Source organism: Cotesia glomerata, linkage group LG1, assembly GCF_020080835.1.
Source record: "Cotesia glomerata isolate CgM1 linkage group LG1, MPM_Cglom_v2.3, whole genome shotgun sequence".
Taxonomy (NCBI): domain Eukaryota; kingdom Metazoa; phylum Arthropoda; class Insecta; order Hymenoptera; family Braconidae; genus Cotesia; species Cotesia glomerata.
Window position 1 is genome coordinate 4,694,977 of NC_058158.1, and position 15,882 is coordinate 4,710,858.

Here is a 15,882-nt window from a genome sequence, read left to right on the forward strand (position 1 = left end):
TTTCGAAGCTACTAAGATCACCCTGGAAATTTTTTCACTTCAAAATAAAGTTTTTTTCTGTGTAGCTTATCCAAGAATTAAATAAATTAATATCAATTTAAATAAATCATATTTTTTTTTAATGAAAATCAAAAAGAATGAATTTATAATTAAAACTTATTATTTTCTAAACGAAAAAATTACAGAGAAGTTACAGATCCAATTAAAGATGTATTATATACTAAAACCTTCTCCAAAATATGCCGCATTTTTTGGCATAAGTTTAGCCTTACTTGCGCCAAATCACTGCCTGACTGAAATTTCTAGTCGGATTAATGTATGTCGGTTGATTATACTAAAAGCTTTATTTTTTTCAATTAGGCATTCCAAAAACAAAAAATGTATTTTTATTAATCTGTTATTAACAGATATATATTTTATTATTCATCAATAATATCGTTTTATCCAGTCAAGAGAAATAACGGATTCACTATAATTTTATTAGAACCTTGATGATTCAGGAAAAGCAACTCGATCTTTTCAATAAAAGGTTAAAGAGTTGATTAATATAAAACTGAATAAAAATGAGCATATGAGAAAATCGTTCGAATATTGTTACCATCAACCTTTCCTGTCATATTGATGTTCGTATATGTATATACACTTATATATATGTAGAATGGATTGCGCAATCATTCGAAGTTTATTGGATTTATCTCAATTTCCGTGCGGACAAGATTGGGTAGCATCTACACAACAGGAGAGGAGTAGATGCATCATCAACAACCGGCGGCGCACTAGAATAGTACAAGGCGATAATAAGAGAAAATTACTGTGAGGCAAGGATAAATTCCGATTCCTCCTACTCACACTTTCGGATTACACGCAAACTACATTACAAGCCCGTACACCACTGCGATTCAAGTTTCATCATGTGACATTTTCTATCCAGCCGATTCGATAGGAAATAACTAGACGATTCACAATGTGTTCATGTAAAAAGTACATGCTTTGGTACATGCAGTCCAGTATGAAATATATAATGTACATTATATCGAGTGGAGTGGCTTTGTAGAAACGGATATAAGATCAAAATTGGACACTAACAATACCAGTCTGACACCAAAGGAAGTCTACAAAAAACCCGAGGTGTCTTTACACTTGACCACATCCGTTATAATGAAATACTGTACGAGTTCTGTAGATTGAGAAAATAATAAGTTTTTAGTTTATCGATACATGGTATGTTTTTTTTTTTATTAGTCGGATGTCAACTATTGATTTTGGGGCTTAAGACATTCTTAGTGTCGTTCGTGCTTTTTGGTGATTCACTGAAGTTTATTGAAAACTTCTGGGTACCTTGAATATGGATAGACATGAATTTTGTTCTGTTTGACTGAGGGGTAATAAAAATGCCGACTTAGATTGAAAACCACGTATCAAAGCATGTATATTGAACAAGTAGAGAGAAAAAATAAGCGATAAGAACTCAAGACGATGCTGAAGTGTTAATAATATACTAATTTACACATCCACATTCGAGAAGATCTTTTCATGTGACATCTAGTGGTAGTTTTGAAACCTAACTTCCCTAAAAATGGCTTAATAATATCCAGATCAAGATTACGTTTGAATTTGAATTTAATTAGACAGTTAAATGCTATAAATAAGCGGATAATAATGAAACAAATTAGAGTAGACAATGAAGATAAAGATAAACGATAAAAAAGAAATAAAAATAAAACAATGACTTGTTTTTTCAAGGACAATCTGAAAATGGACCAAACAACTTACACGTTTAACAAAATTCCTTTTAAAATAAGTTTTAATGTTTTCATGAGTACAAAAACCGGCTCAAGCATGCTATACATTTATATATCCTTGAAATCGTAAAACGAGCAAAGAATTGCCGGTTTAATTTCTGCGGATACGGACTCAAATCGACTTTACAATTGACCTAAGCACAATAGACCAGTTATTTTATTTCAATACACGAGCTAAACATTAACATGAGCATCTCAACCAATAGACCGTACAGTGGGAATAAGCAGAGGCAAAAAGGGCAAATTACAGAATAATGTAATGAGTGGTACTAAAAACTCAAAGTATTAATTTAAAAAAACTGGGGGTTTTATGTTGAGAACCACGGCGATCGTTAAAGAGACCGTGTATGCGTGGCTTACTATCATTCCTTCATCGTCTCATCAACATCGCTCATATATATTGTGTATTATATATATTATATATTATATGTATATATATATTTCTTACTTTTTCCCCTGACTCTTTTCCTTCTTTTCTCTTTATTTCCTATTTATTATAATATTATATTGCAGTCACGGACACATCAGCACGACTTCCGAGCAGGTACGCGAGTTGAAATTATTGTGTAACTAATGCTCGAATGACTCTTTAAATTGATCATTTAATGATCTGAATAAATGCAAATACGAAAGATAAATAAATACTTTTGATAATGAAATAACTGTTTGTATGATTTATTTTATTACAATATTTCTTAAATCAATGATAACAAAACGTAAAACATAAATTATTATCTTTTATCACTGTAATCTCTACTGTTGGTTTTTATTTATCTTCATTACAGAACTTGAGTCAATAGAAATATCACTACAGCATAATTTTAATATGTACACCAAAAAAAATCGATAGTTTATTATAAAGAGATTACTATTTATTGGTTTTAAATTTTTATCTGTTGGTTGTGGCTAATTATTGATTGTAATTATTGCTGTCGAGATAAGACTATTTTTTTATCAGGGTAATTAAATTTAATTGGTGTGGTTAAGATGTTATTAAAATAAAAGATTACATAAAATTTTCTTTTCCTTCTTTCAATTTTATGTTAATTTTAATATTGATGATTTCTTGAATAAACTTTTGAATAATCTAAACAATTTCAATGTTTATTTTTAATCAAAAAATAACAATTTTATCAACAGCTCATTCATTTTAAAAAATTTAAATGGATTGACAAAAATTTTTATCAATTTATTGTGAGGTAAAAATTTAATTATTAATTCTTTATTAAAAATTAAAGAAAAGGTAAATCTTTTTAGTTTCAATACTGATGATTGCTTTTGATTAATTAAAAAAATTTCAATGTTTAATTTTTATTTAAAAAAATAATAATTTTAAATACAATTGAGCCATTGAGAAAAAAAAATTGAATTTTTTATCTCTAATTAAAAGTTAAAGAAAAAATGAATTGATTTAAAAAAACATCAAAAAAATTCAAATTTCGGCGACTCAATATTAAATTAACAATTTAATACAAGGCCGAAGATGGATCTAAATGTGAGATCAAATAATACAAATGTATTTCAAGCGCATTAGTAATCAGTAGGTCAATTTGCAAGGACATTTTCCAATTAACGAATCAACATATAAGATGTATAAGACAATGAAGATGAAGACAAGCTCAGTCTATTACTAAGTTAAAAAAAACTACAGTTAGGTTCCAGCTTAGATGCTTGTGACCGGTGATCAGTATTAATTTTTATGACTCACATCAGACTCTAGACCTTTTTCATGACAACCCATCTCAAAAAAAAACAACGAAAACTTCCTCTATGCACACAAATATTTTCAGTCATCGACCAATTAATTTATTGCAATTTAATTACTCCGTATGCAGAGTAAATTAATCTACTTATAGCATGTCTCATTACAATAATTAATAGGTAATTGATGATCGATAAGGGTATCTCTGTATTTATAAAAACCGAGGCTCTCAGCTCAATCTCAATTGGCTTAATCGACTTCGAACAAAAGATTAATCAGCAACAGCATAGCATGGATATAAGATAAAGATGTGATATAACTAAACATCATTATAAATGATACTCACCGTAGACTGTAGACTCTACTAATAGAAGGTGATTTGAGCTGCTGCAGGTGCAGCACTTTATGTAACATGATTCGCGTAATCGGAAATCATACCGGCCTCAAGATAAGAATAAATAAGTTATGTATCAGCAGCGATGCAACGGCAGAAAATGCTTTCGTGTAAAATATAAGTCGGGTAGATTTTAATTTTTATAAAATATTATTTTATAATTAAATAATAGTAAATTATTCAGTCAATTAATTAATAAAAATAAGAGTGTAAATATGGCCGCGTGAATCCTTCGGGATGAAATATCTGACAAGGTCCATTGACCTCTCTGAATTTAGGACAAGGGATCGATAATTCCCGACTCTGAGCTGATTCAGCGGCTCCGTAAATAATTAAATACTTGAATCTCAGATATTTTTATAGATAAATTCTGATTGTAATTGTTACCATAAAAGTAACATAAAATTATAAAGACTTAATTATATTATTTTCTATAAATATTAAAGGTACTTACGATTACTCCAACCTCAACGTTCAACAGACACGTATCGTATCGCAGATCCTTTTCTTATATATAATTTATTTCAACCACTAGCGTGAAAAACGTCAAAAAAGTTGGCCCCAGCTAACGTGCTTTACTTTTACTCCGAATTTAGACAAACAAATCACTCAGGAGACTATTAATTGTCGATAAATAATAATTATTGTGGATTTATGTGATCACTTTGGTACTTATATCAATTTTCCGGAGGCTGCAAGTCGGTAGATTGTAAGTGAAGTGAGTAAATAATTACCGAAGAACGATGTAAAGTGTACACGAGCACGGTTTCGACTAACTATGATCAGTTGTCGTAAACACTCGGCGCCATATTCGAATTACGACCTGTCAATAACGATACTGGATGATTTTCAAGTTTGAAAATCCGCAATAAGATGGCAGGGTTGAGTTGGGTAGATATCGAGATTTGAGTAGGGATTTACTTTATCAACTGCGTGGTTACGGGCTGTGGGTAAGCCTTGCAGAGATGGATATTGATGGCTGTAGGTAGAAGATACCAATTTTATTGTCACTTGGTAAGTGCCTCGCTAGAGATAATATCGACACAGTTCCTATCAGACCATCACCCAACTTATTAAAATTAACAGTAGATAGAAAAAAATATTTTTAGTTTTTCAGAAAAAGTAATTAGAAATAATTATTCCGGGTTTTTTGGAAACTTTTGATTATTTCGGATTTTGATGTATTTCATCTGGCTATTTTTTGTCTGGATCAAATAAGATGAAACGATAGATGGCAGACTTAATACGAGCTGCAGAAGGACAGTACTGAGTTTTCAAGAAAATTACTTCCAGTATATACTAGGGTGCGTCAAAATTTAATCTCTAAAAGCAACCTTTTAAAATTGGAATTTTGAGTTCCGCTTTAAGCAGGAGTTAGGTTTGGGCATTTCTTGAGACATTTTAATGTATCAGGATTTATTTGATGCTCACATAATTCGGCTCCCAATTTCAAAACACAGTAACTGACAATTTGAAAATTAAAAAAAATTTTTCTTATAAAAAAAAAGTTTGCGGATCAAATTGATAAGAAATTCGATTTATGAATAGAAAATACTTGAATATTATTATTTTTAAGAAAAATTACTTGAAATTAAGTGCCGATCCCATCTTTTTCTCGCGTCGCACTCACGGCGAGAAACGGTACTATCCTTGTTGCACTCGTGATGATAAAGCTAATTGCAGTTTTATGTTTTTCTCTTAAACAAATGAGAATTTCGAAGAAAACGCTCAGCTATAAAATAGATAATTAAAAAATCTACTACGTAGCTGAGCGTTTTTTTCGAAAATCTTCTTTGCTTAGACGAGAAATGAAAAGCTGCAATCATAGGGACCGGCTCTTAAGGTTTAAAAGTTATAAGAAATGCTGCAATACTAAAAAAAATCAGATATAAAAATTTTGCAGTTACTGTGTTTTAAAATTGGGCAGCCGAATTGTTTAACAGGAGTTTTGTTGAAGCAATTTTTCTGGAATTTAAAAATTTCAAAATTTGGCCAAACGAAACTCCCGTTAAAAAATTCTGTGAATATCAAATAAATTGTGACACACCAAAATATATCAGGAAATGCCCAAATACAGCTCCTGTTAAAAGCGAAACTCAAAATTTCAATTTTAAAAGGTTGCTTTCGAAGATTAAATTTTGACGCATCCTAGTATAAACTTTTCTTCCAAAAAAATCATTTTTTACAAAATTGACCATTCAATTCTATGAAATTTTACATATTTCGATAAGAAGCTTAGTAGAATTTAATTGAACTAATAAATATAAAGTTTCATTGTCTTAAATACAAAGAAGATATTCTCGAATCCAGTAAAATTTACTTGAATCAAAAATAATTTCTCATATCAAGAATTTTTCTATTGAATCATTTTTTTCTCCAGTGTATCCATTCATTTACTACGCAGTCTCTCAATTTTTCAAATTTTTAGAATCAGAAGAATTTATCCAAAATTTTGATATCCACGAAAAACTTCCGTTTAATCAATTCGAATTAACAAAAAACCGGAAAAAGAACTCTTTGATAATCCAAAGTTGAATTCAAATCATTATAGTACGATATATTGAGAATAATTTATTTGTCCTCTTTATTGTTTGTACTGCTTTGTCGACGTCATGTTGTAAAGCACTCGAATCGTTTATATGACAATAACACCCGTCGGCACACACTGTCTTCAAAGACCGGTGCAGCGATGCCGCCATTTTGATGCTGCCCGACAAAAGCACCGTCATCTTGATTTACTGACCACAATTGTCAATAGATCGATTGTTAGTGAGGGGGCAACCTACCAATATCTGCCTAATTCGATGCCTACTTTTTTTCATATATATACAAATATACTCTGTTATAGTTGTATATCTATGTACCTCAAAAGCAAAAGCCACCATCCATTGATAAAACTCTAACTAAAATACATCAGAACACCTACAAAATAAAAGCTAGCTTCTGTACTCTTGAATCGCCTTATACCTGCGTGTGGTCTCATCTGTGGCTGCATGCTACAACACAAGTTTCTCGGCGATCCACCGTGACCGTGATCCATGACATTGCATTGTTAATCACGGGATTGCTTGTACGTCAATGAAAGTCGATAGAGGGGTAGTTTTTCGGATTGTGGGAGGCCGAATTCATAAGCAACCCGGACAAATTTTTTACCACGCTCTATCCCTAGTAGAAATGTAATCAAGTATCTGGCCAGTAACTGGCTAGTTTAACTAGACTTAAGCTAGGAACTGGCTATTATAATATCCAGTAACTATCTAGTTACTAGCCAGTTTTACACGGAAAAAAAATATTGTTAAAATGACTATCCAACGTATCCTCAAACGACGTTTCCTTGAAATAACAATCCGGATTTCTGATTTAAGGATTCATTTGTTTGACTTAAAAGCATACAGAGAATAGCTCTTGTAAATATATGTAGTTTCGTCAAAACAAGCAACTATTTCGTTAACGTGAGGATCTGTATACCCTAGTAGAAATAATCGAGTTTTCACTGGATATAAACCAGTAACTGGCCAGTGATATCGAGTAAAAACTTGAAATCGCGCCACCTACAACTAAGTCATAAACATTAGTTACACCGACAGTGTATCTTTACTAGTGTGTGTATGTTTGTTTATTTTTTTTGTTAACCAGTACGCATCATTATTGTAATTATTATTATTAAAAAACAGTATAAATCAATCAAAATTAGTGTTTATTAACGTGTAAATAATTTCCAGTATATATTTAAAAATTGATGCAGTGAAAAAAATTACACAATATATAACCTGCGACTGTGGTCATTAAAAACCAATCCCCCATTAACAAAAACTAGTTTCTTATTCTATTGTTAGATTTATTATTAGTCTATCAGTCTAATGATGTTATCTATTTTATAATGTACACATAAATGAAACTTTTTTATATCATATCGTTTATTAAACATTATTTTGAATTTATTTGACAATTTTAATAACGCCTAATAACCTCAGAATTCGAAACTGACAGTTTCACTAAAGCCGCCATAATGTTTTGTTAGATCTCTAGTAAAACTGGCCAGTTACTAGACAGAAGCTTGATATTACACTGGCCAGTTACTGGTTTAAGTCTAGTAAAACTGGCCAGTTACTGGCTAAAAACTTGATTTCATTTCTACTAGGGTAGTTGAATTAACTAAATGTAACGCTAAAATAATGATATGGATCGTCATTTTGATGATCCGCTGTATAGCTGAATTGGCTATACAGCGTATATCTCTAAAAAAATTGACTATACGGCGTATAGTCAGAATAACGATACGTATCCTTATTTTAACAATATTTTTTTCTCCGTGTACTAGACATCAAATAAAACATGGTGACACTTGTAGATTTTGAGGTTATTTAAAATTAACTATGGATAAGTTTGTTACAATTCAAAAGAGTAATAATAAAAATAGTAATAATTAATAAACGGAATAATTATAAAATTTATTTATGAATTTAACATTTAACTGGTATATAAAAGTATTAAGAACTATGAAATAAGTTATTAATTTATTATATTATATTCTTAAATATAAAACTAAAAACATTAATAATATAAAATAATAAAAATAATAGTTATTTTTAAAAGTGTTGTTGCACGTATTAGCAAATCTGGAAGAACTCCTCGTAAAATTTTTAATAATTCATCTAAATGACAGTCTGGAGTATTTTTTTTTTATTGCCCACAACCGCAATTCGGTTATTATGTCAATTTTTTAAATTTCATCCATTTTTTTAAATATATTACAAATTATTTTTATATTGGAATACTCAATTTTTGTTTAATTATTTACACTGTTTCTGAATATTATTATTATTATTTTGAATTGTAACAAACTTATCCATATTTAATTTTAAATAACCTCCAAATCTACAAGTGTCACCATGTTTTATTTGATATCTAATAAAACTGGCCAGTAACTAGACAGTTACTGGATATTATACTAGCCAGTTACTAGACATGATCGCTAGCCAGATACTAGATTTAATCGAGTAAAAATTTGATCATTTCTACTAGGGATCTATAGTATACTCTAAGCATTTGTACAAACGTCCGGTTACCTAAGTTGTTTCAGGTACATACAAAGTACAATCATATATATTTTTAACTTGTATTAATGTTTCAGTTTACATTTTTTATACCAATGGTTGACTTTATGGAATATTAAAAATTAATATTCACTTTAAAGTATTATAAATTATTAAAAAAAATTTTTTTCACATAATGTATTATACATATCATATTTATTGAAAAATTTATCAAAAATAAAAAGAAATTTACTTTTATAAATAATTAAAATTTTCTACTCAAAAAATTAACTTTAGTTTTTATCAAAAAATTTTTTTGATCCATCAATTTTTTTTTATTATCCTGCAGCTTTAATCTTTTTAATTAAAATCTGTTTATTATTTTTTTTTAATTTCATAATAAATAAAAATTTTATAATTAACTAAACTTTTTATATTGCAAGATAATTATTAGCTGGACTATTTAAATTCTCGAAAATTACTCGGTATAATTTAACATTTCACAATTAATAAATAAATTAAAAACGTAAAAAAAAAATTTATAGCCGACTAATTATTAAACGATTGCACGGATTACAGCCGTACATCTTTAATTGCTACCGACAAGTCGCGAGACATAGAATTAAAAGTTTACTCTTTATTATATTTAATTACAACTAATTAACATAAATCTCACGGATTTAGCACATATACAAACATATTAGTCTGCAAATAAGGACAATCTACATTCAGCTGCTCTAAAAAAAATCTCTGTAAATTGAAAAAAATAAAGAGCAGAAAAAGATCTCTTCCGGGTAAAAGTATTACGTAATGTGTAATGTTAATATAATGAATCATGACATAAACAACGCAACACCGGTAATGCGGGATGCTTGAATATTTTCCTTGATAAGAGGTTTTGAGGTGCGTGAGGGACAAAGTTCTCCTTTGGCATTTGGCCATTACTCGGCTTTTACCCTGGCGGTTAGCGGCGCGTCAAAGAGTGCTCATTAAATGCCGGCAATTAACCGCGGGCCAACTCAAGGGACCCCAAGAGGCATAGAAGTATATATATATATATATATATTATATATAAGTATAAGTAGTGCTACGCGGCCTTCGGCGGCTTGAGCCTCGCGCACGCCTCAGAGAAAGAGATTATTCTCATGTATAAGGCATGTACTTCTTCAAGAGATTCAGGTGTAAATGTTTTAACCCCACTCGTCATTGATATTGACTTTTTCGTAGTCTTTATCGTTGAGACACGCATTTTTAGAGGACCTTTCAGTTGGGATGCAACTTGCATGAAATATTAATCATGAAATTATTTAAATTACTGTTATTGAATTATTTTCACGTGCATTATGGCTTATATTTATATAAATTTGTTTAGTGTAGGAAAATTTAGTATTCTTTCAATAAAATATTATTTAATAATAATTATTCACAATTAAAAAACTTAAAATAATAATAAATTATCGAATAAATTTTTTTTTTTTAATTAATAATTGTCAATTTAAATTTAATAAAACATTAGCAAAAAATTTCTAGTGCCACTTGACTCTCTAAATTAAATCAGTGAAATTCTAAATAATTCAATCGATGAAAATGTTTTTTATTGTAAATTTCTATCACAAACAATTCTGTATTTTCAAAAATTATTTGACTAATAAAACAACTTACTTTATAAGATTTAATACATAAAACACTAAAATAATTTTTTTTGCAAATTTTTCAAGTCAACAGACTTAAACATTACCAAAATTGTTCAATGTATATTCGATTTAAAGAAAAATTATTTATATAAAAACTTCAATATTATTTCCAATTATAAAAATCGAATTATTAAAATTTGAACAATTTTTTTCAAAACTTTTCTTAACCTTTGATTGATTTATACCAATCATTTTTCTCCTAATTTAATAACCAACTTTATTACAAGGGTGTATATTTAGGAAGTACCTGTCAAAAGAATTCACTTCTAACTTATTGTTAGCATATATCAAGTAAAATTAATCGTTACAAGTTTAAAATAACGCCCACTGTTTGTCATACAAATTGTTAGATAGTCCGCTGGGAGTATCTTCCATACACACAGTTCTGTAGGAGGTCTTCAGTAGTAGTAACAGTACTAGTAGTTTAGTATGCAGTTCATCTAATAGTTGGGATTCTAACACACAGATGGTCTGCTATCGCTGCACTAGTAATATTTCTATTTTATTTCTCAAACTGACTTGTCAAAATACGTCAATGCATGAGTAATTGTTGTTACGAGGCCAGTGACCAAGAACACAACTCTACGACCATACAATGCAAGGATGTTTTTTTGCATTAACATGTACACATTCATTCTTCCCTATTATCTCCATAATATATTTTCATTCTGTGGGCGAGTAGCAAATGGAAACAATTAGCTGAGTAAAACCCGTTGGGAAAACACTCAACTCCAGAGACTAGAGACTAGATACTAGAAACACCTTTTTCGTAAACACTTATTCTTTTCCAGACTTTTCAATTCATGATATAACTTTCTCTCCATTTTCAATTTATCTGACGATTTACCTACTGATCTATTATATTATATTAGACATGTATATTTCCTTCTCTTCCTTGCTCAGAGGACATTTTGTTCTTGATGTGATCGATCATTGCGAGACAGCAGGAGTGGCGAACGCTACCCAAAATTTAAATGTTACGTTCTGTTTTATAACTTTTGCTCAAACCTCAGCTTATTCATTCCGATACAAGAGAAGATGTTCATTGAAAAAAAAAAAAAAATTACTCCTGGGAGTTTTTTTACAATCGTTATGATTGAGACGTTACTTCAATACTCGATCAATATAAAATATAAGTTTGTTATTTTTGTATTGGAAGACATTCATTCAGCTTTGTAGTAATGCACGCATGATGGAACTTGCTCTAGGGAAATTAGTAAATATTTTTACCTCACATGAATATTCGAAGAAAAAAAAACAAACTTTGAGGACTCGGGTCTTTAAGTTTATTTTGCAAATGATAGTTTTGAAAATTTGTATATAGAGTTCATAAATTTGATTTAAAAACGAAATTAAATTAATTTTAATCCTACATTTGAACTTCGTTCAGTCTTAATCAATGAAAAAAAGAAAATAATTATTTATTTATTTATTTCACTTTACGAGCGTTTTTAGGACTTGTTCTCATATAATATACTTTTTGTAATACCAACCGCGAAACTTGGATTTTCAAGCTATAGTTAGGAGGGGTAAAATGAATGATATCTGGACATCTATAGTTGAGTCTACTTTTCACGCATACGTATCGATAAGTGACATCTCGCTCTCTATCTGTCTCTACATTTCCGCATGGATGCTAAAAAGCACTATAGGATATTTAGTTTCGTTTGTTTCTACAATCGTCCGCCAGGGAGAGTATGAATCGAAAAAAAAAAATCTTTGCGACAAGTCGATTCTTGTAAACAATTTTACTAATATTTTAGTTTGTCATTTATTTACGTGTAACACACACAGTTCATAAATGAATAAAATTTTATTTGCATCCTCTCAAATCCGAATTTCGCCGTTGCTATTACAAAAAATTTTGTTCAATACAAATCCGCAAAGGTTGGCATTTTGGTAATAAACTTGAAGTGATGACACTCGTCTGAGATTATAAATACATTCTCAACAAAACCTCGTACGTTTTATCTGGTCTCGCTTCGCTCGACCGATAACAACGTACTTGGTTTTGTTGAAAATGCACTCTTAATCTCAGCCTCGTGACGTCACTTCAAGCTTACCAAAATACCTACCTTTGCGCATACGTATCAAAAATAACTATTACGAAGACATATACAGAAAAAAATAAATATTTGTCACAAATAAATCAATTTATTTAAGTCGTTTTTTTAAATTCTAGACATATCATGCTCGCTTTGCTCGCCTTCATTCATTCAAAAATCCCGCCATTATTGTCGACCAATAAATAATCGAATAAAATAGTCACAGAAGTGACGTAAAACGATACGACATCCGGCAATCAACTTTTTGGACGATGAATTTCCTCATGACAACTATATATGTTTTGTATAAGTAAATATAACAGTTGACTCAAATTATTTTATTTAAAGAATGCAAAATTTTTCGAAAACAATGACATCTTTGATATTAAAATTCTCCAATACGACTCTCATGAAGTGTCACTTGAACCACGCCAAAAGTGACCGCCATTATTTGCAAGTGTTAGTTACTCTATCAGCGACGTTTCAAAAAATAGTTTATTTTTACTACATAATAGTGATCATTAATTCTATTCATCGATGGGTGAATTATTAATTAATTGGGGATTAGAAAAAGTTATCCCTGATTTATATGGTAGTTGTTTAAAATATTATATTTCACGATAATTAAATCTAAATTATTCTGAACCTATAATTAACTTTTTTATTCAACAGAAGACATTATTTCGATCAAAAATTATTTTTTCTGTAAGGTAAAAGCCCCAATATATGATCACTCCATGTATTTGTATATCTATATTTGTGAATATAGATATACAAATACATGGGGTGATCATATACTGGTACATGATCATATATTGGGGCTTTTACCTTACATATTGTACATGGATTTTTATTATTTAATCAATTAACTCGTATAATATTAAAATTGAAAACTAAATAAGACTTGACTCTTAACTGTTTGAGGTCTAAATCACTTTTTGGTAAAATAATTTTAATCCAGAACCCTTAAAAAAAAATATTGATACTCTAATAACTCTCATGTGCTTACAAAGATAAAGGCTGACAGTTAATTAATTTGGACTAATATGTCAACGACAAATGAAATAAAATTAGAGCGCGATAAATCACTTAAGAAAGTCGGTGTTGGAGGTGAATAGCGGATAGTGGGAGTAGAAGCTCGTAAGTAAATATTAAATACATTAAAAACTGTCATCTGTCATCGGTGAGAATAAACCTGGATTTTATAATTTAATTTATCATACAGTCATCTCTCAGCGGCCAATAAAATAACATATTTGCTTATTACAGTATGTAGTTGTGCTTTTGCCGGCCAACGCCAAGTTCCTAATCAGATACGGTACACAACCGACTCGATGTCGCACTTCTCTCGTCATTATGCCGTAATGCATATCTTAATGATTATGAAACACTGAGACACACCGACAAACTGCAGCCTTAATTCTTATCTCGCTTATATTATGTTTAATATTTGCCCCTTTTTTTTTTTTTTTTTTTTTTTTTAACCAACTTTTAACTCATATTGGACCTGGATACAAACATAAGCGCATGTGTTATATGCTATACGGGGGCATATGTGTGGAGAAAAGAAAATAGAATCACGTGACATCCATACCAACTCATGTCTGCACCCGTCCCACGCTTCTGCAATCAGCTCCTCATAAACTACAATCACGACACGTGTCTCTATACCGTTTTCATCCATTCATCCTTCTATGTATTACTTTTTATAAGTATATAGTATACTTATGTACTTACCCTTTTTTATATATTAAAAACTATAGAAATATATTGTCACAGCATTATTTACAAATAGTTATGAGTTTAATAATAAATTTCAGGGCAAAGACTTTAATTAAAATTAGACTTTGGAAAAAAATTTTCAAACAAAAAGTCTGCGAATACATTGTTCTTAAAATAAAATTTAAAACATTTTTTTAATCAAATATTTATTTGGAAGAAACAATTGTTTTTAGAATAATTTTTTCAAAATTTTGTTACTCCAAAAAGAAAATGTAAAATTATTTTAATTATTGAATACTATATAAAGTTTTATTAAAACACCTTGATGGGATTAGAAAACAATAATTTTTTATTAAATAATTTAATTCTATTGTTAAAAAATTTAATTCTATTATCCTTAATGCAATTTTTTAGATTTAACAAAAAAATAAAAAATATTCTTTGAAACAGAAAAATTTTATTAATATACAAGATAAAAAATTAAAATTTTTTCAGAAAATTAACAATACATCGAACTTTAACTTTTAATCTTGTCACAAAATCAAAATTTTCAAAAAGCATAACTCAAAGCATATATTCTCAAAGATTTCACATCAATAAAAAATAAAAATAAAATTAAACATCAACGTCAAAATAAAATTCTTACAGAAAATACCGCAACTTGATTTCTATAACAATCAATTTTTCAGTAGAGGATTAAAAATTTTCCATTGTTACGATCCAAAGAAAATTTTAAAGTAAAACCATTCAAAGGATATCTTTTCCAAAAACCACTATGCAATATTAAGAATAAGCCTGTGACGCCTGATTACCAAAACAAGCTTTTTCCAAAAAGAATGAAGATTAGTCATAGATAGCCCGAAAAATCAAAGTATGACGACCGAATTTTTGACTTTTTGTCAGGCTTATAAAATAGATAACTATTACTATCATTAGCAGAAAATTAAAAAAAATTTGTTTTTGTTCAAACTTAAGTGTTCTAAGTAATAACTTTAACTAATAACAAACATTATATTAAAGCTTACATAAAAATGATAAATATCCGCATAAATACACTCGTAAAATACAAGATAACAGCGCGTGGGAGTAGGTGGAAACCTCGGGCGGAGCAAAACCTGAGACCTCCTCTCAAGCATCGAGCTAAAAAACGCAAAAAAGGAAGAAATAAACAATAACAGTAGTACAAACCAATGCTCAGCTTGGTGAATAAAAGAGCAGTACGCGCGTGGTCCTTTGATTTCTTTCGCGGTTTACCATCACCACAGCATCTCGATCTCGCTCCTTTGGTTTTCCGTCTCCGTCTAGCATACATCGTCTTAAACTTGTTCTTGACTTCTTGTTCTGTCCGACTCACAATTCCGCGCTCCAAAACCCGAGGAAGAGGCGGAGTCTCTCTTTTTACGACGCCTCAGCAGCCTACCTTTTTCCCGGGTGGTCTCTCTTTGGTCGCGATACAGCCAAGAGAGATCACTGGCTGAGATTCCCCT

At 30.0% G+C, this 15,882-nt stretch overlaps 1 protein-coding gene across 1 annotated transcript in view; it reads right to left on the minus strand.

Annotated features, from left to right (window-relative positions):
• LOC123275242 overlaps positions 1–4,711 on the minus strand; it is a 48,335-nt gene extending 43,624 nt beyond the window's left edge. Inside the window, exon 1 of the mRNA XM_044743223.1 lies at positions 4,353–4,711. The gene's annotated coding sequence lies outside the window, so the exon portion shown is untranslated. The remainder of the gene's footprint in view (positions 1–4,352) is intronic.
• Positions 4,712–15,882: the final 11,171 nt, after the last annotated feature.